The sequence below is a fragment of the Malurus melanocephalus genome, unplaced genomic scaffold, assembly GCF_030028575.1.
Source record: "Malurus melanocephalus ecotype Western Australia unplaced genomic scaffold, MMel_1.1 scaffold_91, whole genome shotgun sequence".
Lineage (NCBI taxonomy): Eukaryota > Metazoa > Chordata > Aves > Passeriformes > Maluridae > Malurus > Malurus melanocephalus.
The window spans coordinates 1,655,380-1,664,471 of NW_026623323.1; the positions used below are offsets into that span (position 1 = coordinate 1,655,380).

Consider the following 9,092-nt stretch of genomic DNA (forward strand, 5'->3'; position numbering starts at 1 on the left):
CTTAATGATGAMATGAGGAAAATTCTACTGAATTCCCCTCGAAGATACTTGACAGGCATTTGGTCTGAGGTCAGAATCCAAGGGCTGGAGGTATTTCCTAAGGTCTGCTTAAGGTTAGGGGAAAGTCCTCAGGTTAGTGGGGTCTCTGAGTCCTGTGTGTCCCAACAGATGTCCCAGTTCTAGCCAATGCTCAAGGACCTGCTAAATGAGGTATTCCCATGCAGAAGTGACAGCAGCAGAAGACACCCCAGCTACRTGGGCCCAACTGACTTTTGCAGGTTTGCTATGAACAGTAGCATGTGAGGGATGAAACCCATAGCTCACATTGCACTCCCCCTTGGAGAGTCACACACCCCACTGCCCTCCAACCCAGCCTTCTGCAGAACCATTTCTCTCCTGCTCCCACAAGACCAAGCAGTAGAAGGCCCAGCTTTGCTGAAATAGAAGCATCCACTGCTGGAGTGCCTTGGCAACACACACCACTGTGCCTSCATCAGTAAAAGGTCATTCCAACACTACATGCCTGGCCACCTTCTCCCACACACTCTTCAGCATGAAAGCAGGAAGAGCCCAGCAGACAGGTCTAAAGATACTATCATCCTGCAAAAGTAGAAGAGTTGCATGACTAGAGCTAGGATCTAGAGCAAAGGTCAAAGCACCTACAGGCCTGATATAGCAATATCCCTTGTCCTGACAATGCTACAGACTGAGCAATGCATATTCCACAAGGGACAACACCACCCAAGGCAGAATCCAAAGTTCACCCCAGAAAGACTCCTGAAGTCCTTTCATGGAACTTCCCACAAACAAAAGTAATTTTCTTCTCACAATTACGTACTTCAGGCTCCTAGACTTTTATTTTAGGCACCTGAAGATAAAGTGTTTCAAAGACTATGGAACAGGCAACTCTMACTAAAGTCCCACGTGAAGAGCTACTGTGGATTCAGGCCCCCAGGCTGCTATTCTGGCACTGCCTGGTGCTTCATCTCTCTCCCCTCACACCAGCATGCAGACAGTTTAGTGGCAAGGCACCTCAGGCATTTCTCCTCCCCAGGCTGAGCACAGCGCCTCCGGTATCTGAGGCACAGTGCCAAATCATTCCTCCTGCTGGAACACACTGCCTATATCCACCTTTACTAAAGTGGAAAAAACACAGCCCAACCCTCCTTGTCCAGCTAGAGACAGGTCTGAGGCTCTCCTAAACAGTGAGGAGACAGGTTGAACTGATATGTTATCCCTACACTTCTGTAAAGAGAGGTACATGCTAATACATGTGGTGTTAAATTTCTATACAAAGTGCACCTTGAGCATCTCTGCCTCACTTCAGTGCACTAGAAAAAAGAACAGAGAAACCAGAACCATAATAGCTACAGGAAGACAGCAAATATATGTGTGTTCTTCCAAGATTATACTGTCTTTTCAGAGCCACTCAGGTTACTGCATCTACCAGCCCTTTTTGCTTCAAGACACACATGACAGTAGCTGCCAGAACATCATGTTCTTCTTTTCCACCATGCCTTGTGGAATCCTGTAGCTGTAACCATTGTGACCTCTGGCAGTGCCCTCACAACCAGCATGGGCTGTTCTGCTGCCCTTAGAGATGATTTTTAGAAGTGATTCCTAGAACAATTCACTGAACAGCATTATCATGCAGATGCTAATAAACACTACTGAGGACACATCCCATTGCTCTTTTTCCCTCCCTTCATTCCTCAGCAAGCAAGGCTTCAGAGACCTCTGCAAAAGCAGTCAAGCCCAACTTGCACAGAGCCCTGTATGGTATTGTATAGGCACAGTCAGAGCTGCTTTCTCCAGACACGGGGCTCCATTTTCCAGTACATAATTTTCACTTTGCGCTAAACAGACAACAGAGTGTGAAAACTCCCTTTTTTTGGGTTTGACATTATCGTACAGACAAGAAAACCATCTGCAGTTTTCAGCTTCAGCTTTTGCTCCAAGTTGGGATCTTTCTGTTACTTTTCCCAATACATTTTCAAGCCCAGACACTAATTCAGTCTACTCSCTACTTCAGCTGCTCTCCCACTCTGTGAGCAATGTCTGCTTTCTAGCACGATGCAGGAGTCACTAAACAGCACCTGAGCAGGGTGCTTATAATCCCAGGATGCTACACCACTAGGTAGGCTCCTTGAATCCACTACTTACCCAAAAAGGGCACGCTCATGCCAGCTGCATAGCCCAGCACTGCTTGCTCATGAGGGGTAGAATAGCACAGGTGGAACTTCACTGCAGTCCAATATCACAACCTGCCATATCTTCCTTGTTCAAGGAATCTGGGTAAAGAAAACACAAGCTGTATTTAAGCAATAATACCTTCTGGAAATGTCTAGCAACAAGTGCTCTGAGGAACGAGCTATGTCTCTGGCCCTTACCCTCACCACTCAACAGCTCTCAGGCTGACTGAGCTAAAATAGCTGACTTAAAAGTCATAATTGCTATTCTCAACAGTAAAATCCTTTTTTTTTTTTTTTTTTAATGTACCTTTTAACATGCTGCAAAATTAAACATGGCTTGCGTGTTGCCATGGATATAATTTCATGTTTATAAGACTGGTCTTTCCTGGCAGCTAAATGCTGGCATGGGAACAAATATCAGAGCAGGATTCTGTTTGGCATTTTGCTTTGTTTAGGATAGCAGCTAACTATTTTTCCTATTAACAAGCTTTTGATTTTACTGGAGTTTCTCTAGGAACAGAGTTCATCTCATTGGCATTAAACAYATCACAACCAATCCTCCAGTCTGTGTGAGCAGAGCCCTGAACTCTGTGGCACCACTCATGAGACTCAGGGTATAGGGTCAAGCCTGAGTATGTTTACAAATCTGCCGTGGCTGATATCAGACAGGATACAGTGCATGAAAACAYCCTTCATCTCTGCTTGCTTCATCTTGCAACACAGAGAGCAGGGGTTGAGCTAGAACTAACTTTCATTCAGAATAAAAACATGATCAATTCTGGCTAAAATAAAATACTGAAGTTAGGTTTTCATTTGAGGAGAGGAGCAGTTTCATGCCACAGGGTCCCAGGAAGAATCTCCAAAATGGAACTGCTAAATTCATATCAATTTCAAATCAGCTGCATTTATGCAGAAAGGCTAATGGAACAAGAACAAAACCCAGACTGGCAGGAAGGTGTTACCAATTCAGAATACCAAGTCTAAATGTCTCCTTCACATCCACACCTAATGACTTGTGCCCACATYTATTTCAAAGACTGTGTGTACCTCTAGCCCTGCTGGATGATTTATGTGGCAAAAGTCACCTGATCTTCAGTGGGACAACATTTCAACCCTCAGTGAAYGAACCCAGGGATAACTTTTGCCTAMTGGYTGGTGACATGTAGGATTGTATCAACTCAGCTGCTATTGCTAGGAGATCTGAAAAYAAGATGCAATGGCACAGACAAATCTGGGGATTACATCACACCATGTCCCTCCAAATCACGCAGCCAGAGTGTTTACCTCTGTCTGTGTGCTGCTGTCATGAAAAATTCTGCACCTATTTCAGTGTCAGAGATACGTATCAGTCAAACCTGCCTTCAGCTTTTGAAGTGGGTGGAGAGCAACACTGCCCTTCTCCTATGTTGGAGTCTGCAACTAAACTGCATTTTACTCACAAACATATCTGTAGTTCTGCTGTGTTCTGACTTTTTTAAAAAAATAATCTCATTGGACAGACACCACCAGCAAGTTTCTCCCCTCTGTGGAGTGTCTTCACAGCCCTCCCACATAGTGAAAATGACTCAGACTAAACTACTAAATTTAGGGCATTGGTATTCTATGTGTTACGCTGGTGTTCATACAAGTAATGCCTTAAACAGTAAATTTCTGAATTAAGCATTCAGGCATCTTTTCCATGCTGCATTTGCCACTGAAACAGAACGGCAGTGAAGGTGGGCTGAGGAGGAGGTTATTTGGATCATGATTTGGCTTGTGTTTGGGCTAGAGCTGTATGGGAATTTGAATGAGGTTTGAATGCACTTTTAGAAGTATCTATTGACCCAATATCAGAGACGTTTGAGATGGTGTAAGATAAGCTGCCCTTGGGAGATTCCCTTCATCTCAGGCAAGATATAGCAGGCTTTGACTCACAAATGGGGAGGATTTCTCTTGGGATGACTAGACCAATTCCCACTCCTCAGCATCCAACTCACCCATCTTTCTSATGTTCCCCTCCTGCAAGGATGGTTCATGAAGCAGCTGCTGAGCTGCTGGTTGCAAATCCATGCAGTCAGTTAGTTCAGTACTTCTGTAATTCAATATAAAAGACACAGAATTATTGAAAGTTTTTAATTTACAAATCAGACCCTGCTTCATAAGCAACAATAATCCATGTAGCAAGGACATGGTACTCTGGAAGAAAGCAGTGAGGGCCAAGAAGTTCTGTGGCTATCACCAGCAAGTTAGGGCTTTGCAGAGAGTGGCCATGTGGTCACCATGCAGAAAAAAGGACAACAAAATCACCAACACATCAGTGTGAGATTGAAGTCAGGCCAGAATCTGGCCAAGAGACCACCYCACTCTCCTTCAGTCTGACCACACCACCTGCTTGAAGCCAGCATGGGTTTTATGTGGCTATCTCAGACAAAGACATTCATCTATTAATGAACTTCAGTTCTTTATCTGTTTGCCAGGTGCCTCCAGAAAGGCACAGTTTTCTTAGATATTTGTGTTTTTTGAAACTGTTGAATAATCTTTMCAAATACAGTTCATGATCTGTTACCCAATTAAAACCCAGTGAAATTTCTAGGAGCAGTCTCAGCTGTTTACACTGCACATTTCTATCACATGTCYTTCCTTTGTTCCTCATCACTGGAGCACAACTCTTCAATAAAAATTAGGTTTATGCAAAAACATTTTAACATTTTCACATAATCTGTTGTCGCTTCCAGGAATGCTTATACTGGTCTGATGTACAGGATTTCAAKGTGGGAATTTGGGCATTCTTGTCTGAAGGCCTGCAAAGCAGGTAAAGAATAATTCTTTTCAGTAAAACCCAAAACTTGTACTTGTATGAACACCTGCCCTAAGGAAAATGTTCACAGTACAATGTCTATCCTTGTCCTGACCCCGCCCGAGAAGCAGTGATCTTAAAAGACCCCAAAGTGCCCTYAATCTTTAAGATTAATAGAACCTTAAAAATCCATGCCTAGAAGCGATCTGGAGGGATTATTTAATTTCTTTCCTTGCTCTAAAACAGAATAAATAATTTAGACCATCTTTGAAAAACATTTACACTGTTTCTAGCAAAAATTTAGACAAGAACATTCCACTTTTCTCCCTAAGTAATCTGCACCATGGTTTTACTACTCATGCAATTAGAGAACATTTTCCCAACACTTGAGCTGTGTTTCTTCTCTTTATCACCTCATGAACATATTTGTCCAACCAGACAACATTGACTGGRTTAAATAAAATCTGGGTGATAAAACAGAGTTAGACTGGTAGCTGAGTCAGAGAATATAATGAAGGAAARATGTTGAAAGCCATGATCAAGAGATATACCAAAATCTGAATATCTGTATGATAYCTATTGCATACTAGTTGCCCTATAAACGGAGAAATTACATTAGTTAAACATTAATTAGTCTTGGAAATTATGYTTTTTAATTGTTTTACAATTTAGGTCCACACCAACTGTCTGACAAATCTGTCCCACTATCTGTCCAGGAATCCAAATCTCTTTCTTAAGCAGATTCATWTTTCCAACCTCATTAACACTTCCTTTTTTAGAACACCTAGTATTCTGAAGAATACAATCAATACTGAATTGAAACTTCATTTCAATGAGTTGAACCCAAAGCAAAAATTTTGGTTTGACATCAGTTTGTCTCATCTGTCTAGARCAAGCCTCTCTGTCCAAGCTTTTTCCCATGATCCAGCACTACAGTAGGTAAGAGGGGAGACTACAACACACCCTTGGTTAGATAATACAAAGGTGGGAGTGGCTGTAAGAAATAATCAGAATACAATGTTTCCTGTCCCAAAAATACCACAGCAGATCACACAAATGGCTCAATCTCCGTATTAAGTAACACAGAGCAACCCAGCCCAACAAACTGTTTTGAAATGGAAGAAACTGACTCAAAGCAAAGTATTTCAGTAATATTTTCCTGGCGAGCCCTCATAAAATTTCAATTTCACAGAATTTTTGCATAGAAATCACTTGAACACCAAGTATTTTTTTTAACATAATATAATTAGCAACTGTAGAAATAGATCAGTCATCATGACTTACTGCACAGGAAGATCAGAATACTGATTCATACATACTTTATATACATTGAATTGCTTCAGAAACCCAGCACTTTTACACCTTCTTATACCATGACAGTTCAAAAGGAGGTCTTTGCTCTCCAATGGATTGCACATGATGGGAAGTGATGCTAATCATGAGAACTACCAGAAAATTCTTTTGAGCCAATTAGATGGCATCAGTCACAATGACATTAGTCATCCACCCCTCAAACTGAGGAGAAGGAACCAAAAATTGTCATTCATCTCCTCCTGAAGCTGCAAAAGACATGAGGGAAGTGTACTGTTTTCCATTCTTTTTGCAATCATTGTTACACAAATGACATGAGCTGCTATTCTCCGTTCCTTTTCTAGGAGAATGGTGGTTACTCTCTGTGCAGGTTACAAGAGAGAGTTTGATATCTTTAATTACTTTGTACTCTTCTGCCCTTTCTTGATCACCACATGACCCAGAAAGAAAATGGGACCAGAAATTGTTGTCATTAGCTTGCTGCCATTAGGCTCATAGCACATAAGGTCAAGATGAGTGAGATGTGACTGCTGGTTAACAGTGACAGAGGAGAGAGTTGTCATACACGGTGCCATGACTCAGCACACTTGTGAGAATAATTAGAAAAGCATGACAAGTGSTAACCAACATGTGGAAAAGGGCACAGGAGAGGAAAATCTTCCAAAAAGCTGATAGTGAAGCATCAGAAGATGTTAACTTTGTTTTTGGWCAACAGAGACAGTGAAAAAGAGCACGAAAAATCAGAAATATCAGCCCTTCTAACAGAGGGGTAAGTAGACTGAGTTAATAGTAAAGTAATATTCTTGAGAAGGCAAAGAAGGATCTGTGGCTGAGAAGTCCAGATCCRTCCAGCACATCTGGGGAAACTCTGCCAAGGTTTTCTTGGCACCTGGTCCTCTGGGATGACATTTTGGCCCACTGCCCAGTAAGAATTTGCCCTTGATGGACATTATGGGGTAGATCCTCAGCTAGAGTAAGCAGTGCTGCTGCTTTCTAGAAGCATGACAATTTTGAGCGGGAGAGAATTATATCCCAGATCTYAGACTGGTAGGATGGTTATCTCAGGGGAGCTACATCTCACAGCTTCATAATGAAARGAAATGTTCTCCATGGCATGCAACTTCAACAAACAAATTGGAAACTGACTTTAGAAGAAGTCATGTTAACAGATGGCACCAAATCTGAGTGGCAAAGATCACAATTACTTCTTCACATTTCACATTTTGTCTTTTTTRTGTTTGTGTGCTTTAGCCCCAGAGAAGTATATTATGACTCAAGAAGTAGAGCTAATTAAACTATAACATACTAAAAGGAGATTTGGCTGGGTTAACATATCTGGAGCATGGTACAGCAAGATACTCCTCTGTAAACACTGAGATACCTCCCCAGGATTTCTCATAATTATGAAATAATTCAGAGTATCTCCAGAAACAGTCTTAGATTTGAATGCCAACACTAGAACATGCCTGAACTAGATAAATCAGATAACCTAAGATCATATTTATATATGTATAAAAATATTTAGAAGGACAATTGGAATAATTGCATCCTACAGCTGTTGCTAGGCCTCACCTTTCCACATCCAGCTGCACTGAAACCAGATTCATTTTCTTCAAAATATGGCATCTAAGACTCCCTGATTTGTTTTTCATATTGTCCAGCAGAAATAACTTGATCACAGTGAAATAAGGCTCACAGCAGCCCTCTTTTTCCCAGAGAAAGAGAGATCTTCCAGAAACTGTAAAGATACAACTTCCATTATATTCCAGTGCTCGATTACAACGAATGCCTTTTTTACACTATGCTAATGACATAAAAGGTCTCTAACTCTGAGGTGGCCCCTGCTTTGCCCAGTGAATGAATGAGCAACACTGACCTAAGAGGTGTTKATGTATCCCACAGAAAGGGGAACAAACCTTTAGTGCAGAGCATCTTCACACCAGCACACTTTTATGTTCTCCAGCCTCTAACTGACCTAGACACACTGTTGGCATAAGAAAACCAGGAGTGAGGTTTCTGATAGATGAACTCTACTAGCACCCTCTGCTAGGGTTTAAGATATGTCCAACCTAGCTGCCTATGTACATCCTGCCCCAAGTTACAGCTGTCCCTGTAGAGTCAGCAGAAGGAAAGCTCTCCCTCTGTCTCACCGTGCAAGAGATGCTCACTGAAGACATGGCAAAGAGGAGCTCTGGGCACATGCAGGATGCTCAGGCATCTGCAGCACATCGATCTGTCTGTGGGCAACAGATGCCTTTGCAGACATGCAGCACTCCAGGCTCTTTTTATGCTCATTTGCATTTAAATACTGCTAATTGGAAATCAAACTCACACTTCCCTGGCTCTGAGCAAGAAAACCATGCCCCTTTAGCCTAGAGTTAATGCCTGGGCTCAGCTAATCATCCTGGCTCTCCCCATCACCAGCAGAGACAGGCAGTGTTGCTGCATGATTCACTCTCCCACATCCATAATGAATCACTCTGGCCACCTTCAGTAAAGAGGGAGACACACAGAGCTGCTTAGAYTACAGACCTGACCTTCAGACAGTTCAAGGAGGATAAGCTACAGCCTACCTGAATGGCCTTTACTTTWGAATGTATCCAGTGGTCAAGGCAAATGAAAAAGGAACTCGGACTGTGGCTTCTTGACACAATAACCATACGAAGCCATAATGAAAGCAGTAATCCAAACACTAATATTAATTACAGTAACATAAGAGGCAATTCCTGTAGAAGTCAACAGCTCTTCCACATGAAACCCAAGTGTGCCACAGTCTGTGTGTATCACACATCTGTCCAATATGAAGGCCACTG

General features: G+C 42.2%; 1 long non-coding RNA gene across 1 annotated transcript in view; it reads right to left on the reverse strand.

Moving 5' to 3' along the window:
- LOC130574893 (uncharacterized) overlaps positions 1–8,014 on the reverse strand; it is a 29,309-nt gene extending 21,295 nt beyond the window's left edge. Inside the window, exons 1-3 of the long non-coding RNA XR_008965479.1 lie at positions 7,852–8,014; positions 4,169–4,263; positions 2,164–2,291 (exon numbers count right to left, since the gene is read on the reverse strand). This is a non-coding gene — a long non-coding RNA (uncharacterized LOC130574893). The remainder of the gene's footprint in view (positions 1–2,163; positions 2,292–4,168; positions 4,264–7,851) is intronic.
- Between the last annotated feature and the right edge of the window lie 1,078 nt (positions 8,015–9,092).